This window comes from Triticum aestivum, chromosome 2B (genome assembly GCF_018294505.1).
Source record: "Triticum aestivum cultivar Chinese Spring chromosome 2B, IWGSC CS RefSeq v2.1, whole genome shotgun sequence".
NCBI lineage: Eukaryota > Viridiplantae > Streptophyta > Magnoliopsida > Poales > Poaceae > Triticum > Triticum aestivum.
Genome location: NC_057798.1, coordinates 210,967,187 through 210,978,409, shown reverse-complemented (window position 1 = coordinate 210,978,409; position 11,223 = coordinate 210,967,187).

Sequence of the window (11,223 nt, the reverse complement as noted above, 5' to 3'; positions counted from 1 at the left end):
TCGATTCAGCCCTCTCAGTCGGAGGCTGGCAGAGGCTTGATGCAGATCAGAGATTTGCTCCGGGCAGCAGGAGATCAGAATTCAGTCGTGTCGCAGTCACGCAACAGAATTCACAGTCGATCCGTCGCTGCGAATACGGTTCAGTCGGCTCACAGCCCCAGATCGCCTCCGCCGCGTGAAGGACGCGAGAATCGACGGGACCAATATGGTGACCGATACGATCGTGATGACAGGCGTCGAGTGCCCACTCCTTCCCCGAGAGGTGGGTCTTACGCTCCTTGGCAGCAAGATGACAGACGTCAACTCAGTGTGGGGCGAAGAGCTCCGGTCGACCCCAGGGAACCAGGCTTTGACGCGCGATCCATCATCGTGCAAGGTTTGGTCGATCGGAACAGGGCTCATCGAGGTGGCCATGACAGAGATGCGCCCACTAGCAGCCGAGTGCATGTTTCTGGTCCCGAGTGTTTCAGCAGGGCAATCAGAGCCGCGGTAATTCCCCCTAACTTCCGGTTGGCGACTGGAGTAAGCAAGTTCACCGGTGAGTCTAAGCCTAAAACTTGGCTTGAAGACTACCGAGTGGCTGTACAGATCGGTGGTGGGAATGACGAGGTGGCCATGAAGCATTTGCCTCTCATGTTGGAAGGTTCGGCCAGGGCGTGGTTGAATCAGTTGACTCCAAGCAGTATTTACACTTGGGAAGATCTTTCCCGAGTGTTCGTCAGAACATTTGAGGGAACTTGCAAGCGACCAGCTGGATTGATGGAGCTGCAAGTTTGTGTACAGAAGTCGAATGAGACCTTAAGAGAGTATATTCAGAGATGGATCACTTTGCATCATACCATGGAGAACGTGTCTGATCATCAGGCAGTCTGCGCCTTCAAGGATGGCGTCAAGAACAGAGAGTTAAGTTTGAAGTTTGGGCGGACTGGAGATATGACTCTGAGTGGGATGATGGAAATTGCCACCAAGTACGCCAATGGTGAAGAGGAGGACCGACTCCGCAGCGGCAAGTATAAGCCGAGTCAGTCGGAGAAGGGAAACTCCAGTCGGAAGCAGAAGCGGAAGGCCGAAACAGCGGCTCCTGGGGAGGCTCTGGCCGTGACTCAAGGCAAGTTCAAGGGAAAGCCCAAAGGATCCTGGAACCCCAAGAAGGTGAAGGATAAAGAAGGAAATGACGTGATGGATATGCCGTGCCACATCCACACGAAGAAAGACGAAGAGGGTAATATCATCTACCCGAAGCATACCACTCGCCAGTGCAGGCTCCTGATCCAGTAGTTCCAAGGTAAACAGCCCAAGGACAAGGAAAAGGAGTCAGACAAAGCTGAAGACAAGGAGGACAGTGAGGGAGGATACCCTCATGTTAACTCCACTCTGATGATCTTTGCGGATGTGGAAAGCAAGAGCCGACTGAAGGTTATCAACCGTGAGGTGAACATGGTCACCCCGGCGACACCCAGCTATCTAAGATGGTCCCAAACTCCCATTACATTCGACCAGTCTGATCACCCGACTCATATAGCCACCCCTGGGAGGCAAGCTTTGGTGGTCGACCCGATTGTCGACAGCACTCGACTGACGAAGGTGCTAATGGATGGTGGTAGCGGACTGAACTTATTATATGCGGACACACTGAAAGGTATGGGCATTCCGATGTCCCGACTGAGCACCAGTAACATGAGTTTCCATGGAGTCATACCTGGAAACAAGGCCGAGTCACTCGGCCAAATAGGTCTGGACGTGGTGTTCGGTGATTCGAAACATTTCCGCAAAGAGAGGCTGACGTTTGAGGTCGTGGATTTTCAGAGCGCTTACCATGCTATTTTAGGGAGACCAGCTTATGCACGATTCATGGCCAGACCATGTTATGTGTACCTCAAACTGAAGATGCTCGGTCCCAAAGGCGTCATCACTATCACCGGTGATCGGAAAAAAGTAGAAGAGTGTTTCCAGAAAGGCTCGAAAATTGCCGACTCCCAGGTGACAGCGGTCGAGCTAGAGGAATACAAGCAAAATGCAGATCCGAGTGATTTGCTGCGAGCCAAGAAGCCTGCCACGGAGTCAGCATTTCAGTCGTCCGGTGATTCGAAGCCTGTCCACATTCACCCGACCGACCCCAATGCAGCTCCGACCCATATCTCCACAACACTCGACCCGAAATAGGAAGAAGCGCTCATCCAGTTCCTCCGTAAGAACTGGGACATCTTTGCATGGAAGCCTGCTGACATGCCGGGTGTTCCTAGGGGACTGGCTGAGCATCACCTTAGAGTCGACTCAGCAGCGAAACCAGTCAAAGAACATCTTTGGCGGTCCGCCGTCCAGAAGAGAAAAGCAATTGGTGAGGAAGTGGCTCGACTATTGGCAGCAGGATCTATCCGAGAGATATACCACTCCGAGTGGCTCGCCAATGTCGTCATGGTTCCCAAGAAGGAAAACTCACTCTGAATGTGCATTGATTTCAAGCACATCAGTCGGGCCTGCCCGAAAGATCATTTTCCTCTCCCTCGCATTGATCAAATTGTTGACTCGGCCGCGGGATGCGAGAGATTGTCTTTCCTAGACGCTTATTCCGGGTACCATCAGATCCGTCTGTACGGACCCGATGAGATAAAAACAGCTTTCATCACTCCATTCGGGTGCTTCTGCTATATCACCATGCCATTCGGCCTCAAGAATGCCGGAGCCACGTTTATGCGAATGATTCAGAAGTGTTTGCTCACTCAAATCAGTCAGAATGTGGAAGCGTATATGGATGATATCGTGGTCAAGTCACGAAAAGGTTCCGACCTGCTGACTGACCTCGCCGAAACATTTGCCAACCTGAGGAGGTATGATATCAAGCTCAATCCATCAAAGTGCACATTCGGAGTTCCTAGTGGCAAGTTACTCGGTTTTCTCGTTTTCGAACAAGGAATCGACGCTAACCCAGAAAAAATCGGCACTATACTCCGAATGAAACGCCCTGTGCGGGTGCACGATGTTCAGAAGCTTACTGGATGCTTGGCCGCATTAAGTCGATTCATCTCACGACTCGGCGAAAAGGCATTGCCTCTTTACCGACTAATGAAGAAGGCAGACAAGTTCGAGTGGACTCCAGAAGCTGATACAGCATTTGCCGAGCTAAAAGCTCTGCTCTCCACCCAGCCGGTGCTTGCTGCTCCAATCAGCAAAGAGCCTCTGTTGCTTTATATCGCAGCCACAGGACAAGTCGTCAGTACAGTACTTACGGTCGAGCGGGAAGAAGAAGGGAAAGCCTTCAAAGTTCAGCGCCCAGTGTATTACCTATCTGAAGTTTTGACTCCATCCAAGCAAAGATACCCTCATTATCAGAAGCTTGTGTATGGGATCTACATGACCACGAAGAAGGTTGCTCATTATTTCTCTGATCATTCCATTATAGTCGTCAGCGACGCTCCACTTTCAGAGATTCTGCACAATAGAGATGCAACTGGTCGAGTGGCTAAATGGGCGATTGAACTCCTTCCCCTTGATATCAAGTTTGAGGCAAAGAAAGCCATTAAGTCCCAAGCAATAGCAGATTTCCTTGCCGAGTGGATTGAACAACAGCAGCCAACTGAAGTTCACTCAGAGCATTGGACCATGTTCTTTGATGGCTCTAAGATGTTGAATGGTTCTGGTGCTGGGGTAGTCTTGGTTTCCCCCAGAGGAGATAAGCTCAGATATGTGCTCCAGATTCACTTTGATTCCTCCAACAATGAGGCAGAATACGAGGCCCTCTTGTATGGGTTGCGCATGGCCATCTCACTCGGCGTCCATCGCCTTATGGTTTATGGCGACTCAGATTTGGTGGTCAACCAAGTGATGAAGGAGTGGGACGTTAGAAGCCCAGCTATGACTGGATACTGCAATGCAGTGAGGAAGCTGGAAAAGAAGTTTGAGGGGTTAGAGCTCCATCATATACCCCGATTGAAAAATCAAGCGGCTGATGATTTGGCGAAGATAGGTTCCAAAAGAGAAGCCATTCCCAGTGGTGTGTTCCTGGAGCATATCCATACTCCATCAGTCAAAGAAGATCCTTTTACTGAAGAAGCTCCGCAGCCCAAGAGTGCCACAGATCCGACTGAAGTTGAAGTTCCAGCGGTGGTCGACTTGGTCATGGAGGTTTTAGTGATCACTCCCGAGTGGACAGTTCCATATATCGCGTATATCCTAAGGAAAGAGCTCTCAGAGGACGAAGAAGAGGCTCGATAGATCGTTCGCCGATCCAAAGCCTTTACTGTGATCAAAGGACAGCTATACAGAGAGAGCACGATGGGAGTCGGTCAGAAGTGCATAACGCCAGAAGAAGGTCGAATAATCCTTGATGATATCCACTCGGGGACCTGTGGTCATCATGCGTCCTCTTGGACCATCGTGGCCAAAGCATACCGAGCCGGATTTTACTGGCCAAGGGCGAATGAGATGGCAAAGGAGATAGTGGACAAGTGCGAGGGATGTCAGTTTTACTCCAACATGTCACACAAGCCTGCGTCAGCTCTGAAGACCATACCACTCATCTGGCCCTTTGCAGTATGGGGGCTGGATATGGTGGGCCCCTTGAGAACAGGTCGAAGCAGTTTCACGCATGTACTGGTGGCAGTCGACAAGTTCACCAAGTGGATCGAGGCTAAACCCATCAAGAACCTTGACGCCGGTACTGCTATTAGCTTCATCAGGGAACTAATATTCAGATATGGAGTCCCACACAGCATCATCACAGACAATGGATCAAACTTCGACTCGGAGGAATTCGGAGAGTTCTGCACATCTCAAGGCACACGAGTCGACTACGCTTCGGTCGCCCATCCATAGTCGAATGGACAAGCGGAGCGAGCCAATGGCTTGATCCTCAAAGGATTGAAGCCCCAACTGATGCGTGATCTCAAGCATGCGGCTGGAGCATGGGTCGACGAACTTCCCTTAGTGCTTTGGGGTCTGTGGACCACGCCTAACCGGTCGACCAGAAGAACTCCATTCTTCTTGGTCTATGGAGCTGAAGCAGTCTTGCCGAGTGATCTTCTCCACAATGCTCCTCGAGTTGAGCTTTACAACGAAGCTGAAGCGGAACAAGCGCGGCAGGACGCAGTCGACCTTTTAGAGGAAGAAAGGGAGATGGCTCTGATCCGATCGACCATCTACCAACAAGACTTGCGTCGCTTCCACGCCAGAAACGTGAAGAGTCGAGCCTTCCAGGAAGGAGATTTGGTTCTCCGAGTGGATCAGCAGAAACAACACAAGCTTGCTCCTTCTTGGGAAGGACCCTTCATTGTCACCAAGGTCCTCCACAACGGAGCGTACCGTCTCTACAACGTCAAGCACAATATCGACGAGCCCCGAGCTTGGAACGCGGAACTACTCCGTCCATTTTACACTTAAGTTTTCACTCGGATGAGTTGTAATAAAAGTACTTCTATAGTCCATGTTTTGCAAGATAATAGTGTCATAATTTCCCCAATGATTTTTGTCACTTTATTTGTTCAGTAAAATTTTCCCCTCAGTGGGTAACTTAGCTGCGAATCCGTTTCGCCTAAGTTTGTAAAAAATCCTTACCGAGTGGTGAGCCAGCCTCCCACTCGGGGGCTTAGCTGCGAATCCGTTTCGCCTAAGTTTCAATAAAATCCTACCGAGTGGTGAGCCAGACTCCCACTCGGGGGCTTAGCTGCAGTCCAAGTACTCGCCTAAGTTTCAATAAAATCCTACCGAGTGGTGAGCCAGACTCCCACTCGGGGGCTTAGCTGCAGTCCAAGTACCCGCCTAAGTTTCAATAAAATCCTACCGAGTGGTGAGCCAGACTCCCACTCGGGGGCTTAGCTGCAGTCCAAGCACTCGCCTAAGTTCGAATACAATGGGAGGTAGCAAGGAAGACGAGGTGCAGGTCGACTGTGATCCTCTCCTCCGAGCTACGCCACAAGTACAACGTGCGGTAGCAAGGAAGACGAGGTGCAGGTCGACTGCGACCCTCTCCTCCGAGCCACGCCACAAGTACAATGTGAAAATCCTACCGAGTGGAGAGCAGACCTCCCACTCGGAGGCTTAGTTGCAGCACAGTGCTCGCCTAAGTTATAAAAATCCTACCGAGTGGAGAGCAGATCTCCCACTCGAGGGCTTAGCTGCAACCCAGTGCTCGCCTAAGTTATAAAATTCCTACCGAGTGGAGAGCAAACCTCCCACTCGGGGGCTTAGCTGCAGCCCAGTGCTCGCCTAAGTTATAAAAATCCTACCGAGTGGAGAGCAAACCTCCCACTCGGGGGCTTAGCTGCAGCCCAGTGCTCGCCTCAGTTATAAAAATCCTACCGAGTGGAGAGCAAACCTCCCACTCGGGGCTTAGCTGCAGCCCAGTGCTCGCCTAAGTTATAAAAATCCTACCGAGTGGAGAGCAGACCTCCCACTCGGGGGGCTTAGCTGCAGCCCAGTGCTCGCCTAAGTTATAAAATTCCTACCGAGAGGAGAGCATGTCTCCCACTCGGAGGCTTAGCTGCAGCCCAATGCCTGCCTAAGCGAATTAGGGAACAAGTCGACTGCAATGAGCACCTCGCTTTAACCTGAAAGAGACATCTCAAGCCAAATGCAAGCATATTCAAACGTCGAATCCAAGTCCGGGTAAATACCTAACGGAACCGAAAGTAATCAGGCGCTAAGCCTATTAAGGTTTATCGGTTACAAAATCACTCGGCATTCCGAGGCAAATTTAAAGTGTCGAGCTCAAGAAGTTTTTTACCCCTCCTGTGGAGGGCTGGAAGGTGCAACAAACTCATCAAGATCAATTCCGTCCGCGATCCGAGTGGCAGCAGCGATGAAAGTCTCCATGAAAGATCGGAAATCATGCTTCTTGGTGTTAGCCACCCGAAGAGCCGCCAGCTTGTCCTCTCGTGCATCCTTGCAATGGACTCGGGCCAGACACAGAGCGACATCTGCACCACACCTGGTAGAAGACTTCTTCCACTCCTGCACTCGACCAGGGATTGTGTTTAGTCGAGTCATCAGAGACTCGAGGTCGTTCTGGAGCGTCTCCCTGGGCCAGAGCGTGGTGTCGATGCGGGAAGTGGCGACCTTCAGCCTTGCGAGATAGTCGATGACGGCAGCAACACGAGATTCTAGCCGGAGCACATTCATGGCGACTTCATCATTCACCGGAGAGTTGATGGGGTCCAGGTTAGGCTCCAGTCGACCAGTCTCCTCTTCAAAGTTTTGACAAAATTCTGCAAACACAACCACCGAGTCAAACAATGGTCGAATGGAAAGGTCATTGTAAAAATAATCGTTTGGTGCAAAGGGTTACCTTCGAGCATGAGGAACAACTTCTTGGCAAGACCACCCAGATAAGCCTCCAGATCGTTCCTCTTCCCCGCCAACTCACTGACCTTGTCATTCAGAATAACTTTATCGCCTTTCAGTCGACTGACCTCCTTGTTGGCAATAGCGAGAGCAGCTTTCAGATTGGTGTTCTCTTCTTCAAGCCTGGTGACCGAAGCCAACTTCTCGTCTGCAAGTTTGGTTTTCTCCAAAGCTGTTTTCTGCATCTCAGCCAACTCAAGGTCTTTCTTCTTCTGGGCCTCCTTCACTTTGCCTGCAAAGTCGCAGCAAGATCAGAATTTGAATCAAATAAGGGGCAAAGGCAGTCGTCGGAAGCCTCACCAAACGTACCTTTAGCTTCTTCCTTCGCCTTCGCCAGATTCTCCTGGACCAGCTTCAGATCAAGCTCGAGCTGGATATGCTTGTTCTCCAGCTCGGTGTAACGAGCCGCAAGGTCACATGATTTCTACGAAGAATCAATCGACAGATGTCAAAAACAATTCACTTCCGAGTGACTAAGGAAAAATCATGCGTTTCTAAGACTACAGCCGAATACAAACATTCGACCGTAGTCTCGGGGACTACACCCAGTGGGTGCACTCAGCGTGCCCCCACTAGTTCTATCAAGATAGAGTCGACCAGTCGACCAACAAAAAAAACAGGACATATTCTACAGACTGTAGTCAACTGCCAGCAGTCGACCACAGTCTCGGGGACTACACCCAGTGGGTGCACTCAGCGTGCCCCCACCGGTTGGAGAAATCTTTTCGACCTGGTCGAATGAAGGAAAAACTTAACTTATAAAGCCTATGGTCGACTGCCAGCAGTCCTCCATAGCCTTGGGGACTACACCTAGTGGGTGCACTCAGCGTGCCCCCACTAAACCGGAATTTCAATCGACACACCCAGTGGGTGTAGGACTACTACTACGGATTTCAGAAAGAAGAATTTTCAGAGATCATATCCTAACAGAACAGGCGATGACCGACTGACCTGAACGTTGCTTTGAAGAGCGGAACTGGCGTCATAGGCTGCCTGGCTAGCTTCCCGGATGGCCTTCACCTGCTCCATCATGACTCCCACCTGGCGTATCACTTCTTTTGCAGCACTGGCTTGGTCCTCTGGGATGTAGTGGGTCGAGAAGAGTGAAGGCTGTGCAGCACTCGACGACGCAGGGTGAGCACTCGTCAACGGCACCGCGAAAGATACGGTGTGCCGAGTGGTGTTCTCCTCCTCTGCGATCAGTGTCTCGGGTGCTAGCACGTCCTGAGTCACCCTGCCAGCAGACACTTTCCTGTTCCTCCTGTGCTTCAGAGGTTCCTCATCATCGTCATCGTCAGGAAGGGTGATAACGACATTGGATGGAGCTACAAAAAAGAATCAGAATTAGAGACCAAGAGCCAATCGACTAAAAAAACAGAATTAAGAGAGTGGTACCAGGTTTTGAGGCTGCAGCATCTTCCATCTCATGATCGTCAGCCCTGGCCGAGGTATCAGAAGTAGCAGCACTACAATTCCAAAAACCAGTCGGTTAACTCATGAGTCGACCAAGGACAAACTCGTATAGAGCAACAAGACTCAGATAGCATTTTTTACCCTGATATGGTGGGAATCAACACCTTCATCTTCGGCAAGACCTTCGCCGGTTTCGACGGCACCGTTCGAGATTGCTTCGGAGCCTTCTCAGTCAGCGCCGGAGAAGTGGTCCGAGAACGCTTGGTCGACTGTGCGACAGTCGCGACCCCCTTGCCACGTTCAGTCGCAGGGTCGTGAATGAGCTTCGATCATCTTTCCATGCGAGGCAGTGCGGTTTCCTCCTCCTCCTCCTCCTCTTCTTCCTCCCCATCGGAGTCGTCATCATCATCATCGTCAGCAGCGTCCGAGTCCCACTCCTCCTGGCTTTCTCCCTCACTTGCTTCCTCCTCTGTAGTCGGCGTCTATGCTCCATTCGGCATCGAGTATAGTTCGGTGAAGGCTTGACAGACAACAAGATAGAGATCAATCGACCAATTTGCAGCGAAAGCAGAATAAGTATGGCAGGATTACAATTGGAAATAAAGTGGGCATACCTTGTCTGGAATGCTGGAATGGTCGAGTGGCGGAATCCTCCTGGCTCCTCGAGGGTTGTCCTTGTTCCCAGTGTCCGCGGTCATCCACCTCTCCAGTGTGGCGTCGCCGACTGCTTCTGGATGGATCCGAGTCTCATCCTTGGTTCCACAGTACAGCCACATGCAATGGCCTCGGTACTAAAGAGGCTAGATGCGCCGCCTGAGAAAGACCTCCAGAAGGTCCATACCCGTCACTCCTTCCCGAACTAACTGGACTACGCGCTCCATCAACATCTTCACTTGGGCTTTCTCCTCAGGGAGCACCTTCAGAGAAGAGGGCTTCTGCGCTCGGTCCATAGAGAACGGAGGGAGACCACTCGACTGCCCCGGCGTCGACTCGTTTTGGCAGTAAAACCAAGTCGACTGCCATCCTCTAACCGACTCAGGGAGAGTCATGGCCGGAAAGGTGCTCTTGTTTCTCATCTGGATCCCCAGACCACCACACATCTGAATAACCTTGGTCTTATCATCATCTGGACTCGCCTTTTTCACTGTCTGAGAACGACAAGTGAATATGTGCTTGAACAGACCCCAGTGCGGTCGGCAGCCCAGGAAGTTCTCGCACATGGACACGAAGGAAGCAAGGTAGGCGATGGAATTCGGATTGAAGTGATGGAGTTGCGCACCAAAGAAATTCAAGAAACCACGGAAGAAAACACTCGGAGGCAGAGAAAATCCACGGTCGACGTGGGTGGCCAGAAGAACACACTCACCCTCTTCCGGCTGTGGTTGACACTCGTTCCCCGGGAGCCTCACTGCTCCGTGGGGGATCAAACCATCATTGGCCATATCAGTGAGATCTTTCTCGGTGATGGTCGACCGGATCCAATCCCCTTGGACCCAGCCTTGAGGCAGGCGGGACCTGGACGAAGATCCTCCCCGACTAGTCGCTCTCCCTTTCGCCTTCCCCGTTGTCGTCGCCTTCTTTGCGCGCTCCAGAGCTGCCGTCTTCTCCTTCACCATTGTCGCCGTCGAGGCGCACGAGGAGTGGTTGGGCAGAGGCGAGAACAGGCGATGCGGGCGGAGGAGGAGAGGGCAGAAGGGGGGATTGAAGAAGCACTGTTCAAAAACCCTCGCCGGGCACATTTTATAGAGCCGCTTCCGAGTGGATGACAAGTGGGCCCAGGCAATCCAATCACATCCCGAAACAGTCGCGCGTACCTGATACATGGCAAAAAAGACGGCGCGAGAATCGAGGCGTCTATGCCCTATCCCATCCGAGCGCTGCGGTCCGCCCCGCTTCGCGCGCTTCCCAAAATTCGGATCCCACAAAATCCGCTAACAGCAGATCGATCTGTCAGACGAGAGATTTCCTGCGATCCGTTGCTCGGAAATTACTAAGTTCAAAATTTCACTCGACGAGAGAAAAGAATGGATCAAGGCGACTGAAGAAAAGTTGTTGTCATCAACGAAGAGATTATTGGTCCAAGACGATACATATCCAGAACGCAAAAGCAGGTCGGGAATAATATCAACTCCTTCCTCACTCAAACCTCGATCCATTCGGGGGCTAATGATGAAGTCATGTACCTAGGGTAGGGTCATAGACCTGATCTAAGTACCCTACCCAAGGACACCCATAGAAGAAACTGCCTTCCAGTCGACCAAGAGAGACTTCACTTGACGGACTTGAAGGACTCGACCATGAAGACTCACTCGACCACCAGGAGATCAAGAGCCACTCTGCATCCAAACAGTCTGTAATTAAGTAGTCTTTATGGCATTTAGGACACTTTATGTAAGGCGTTACCAGTAACGCCTAGACTTAATGTACTTTAAACCCTGCATTACTGAGGGCTGGAGGGGTCTGGCAGACACTATA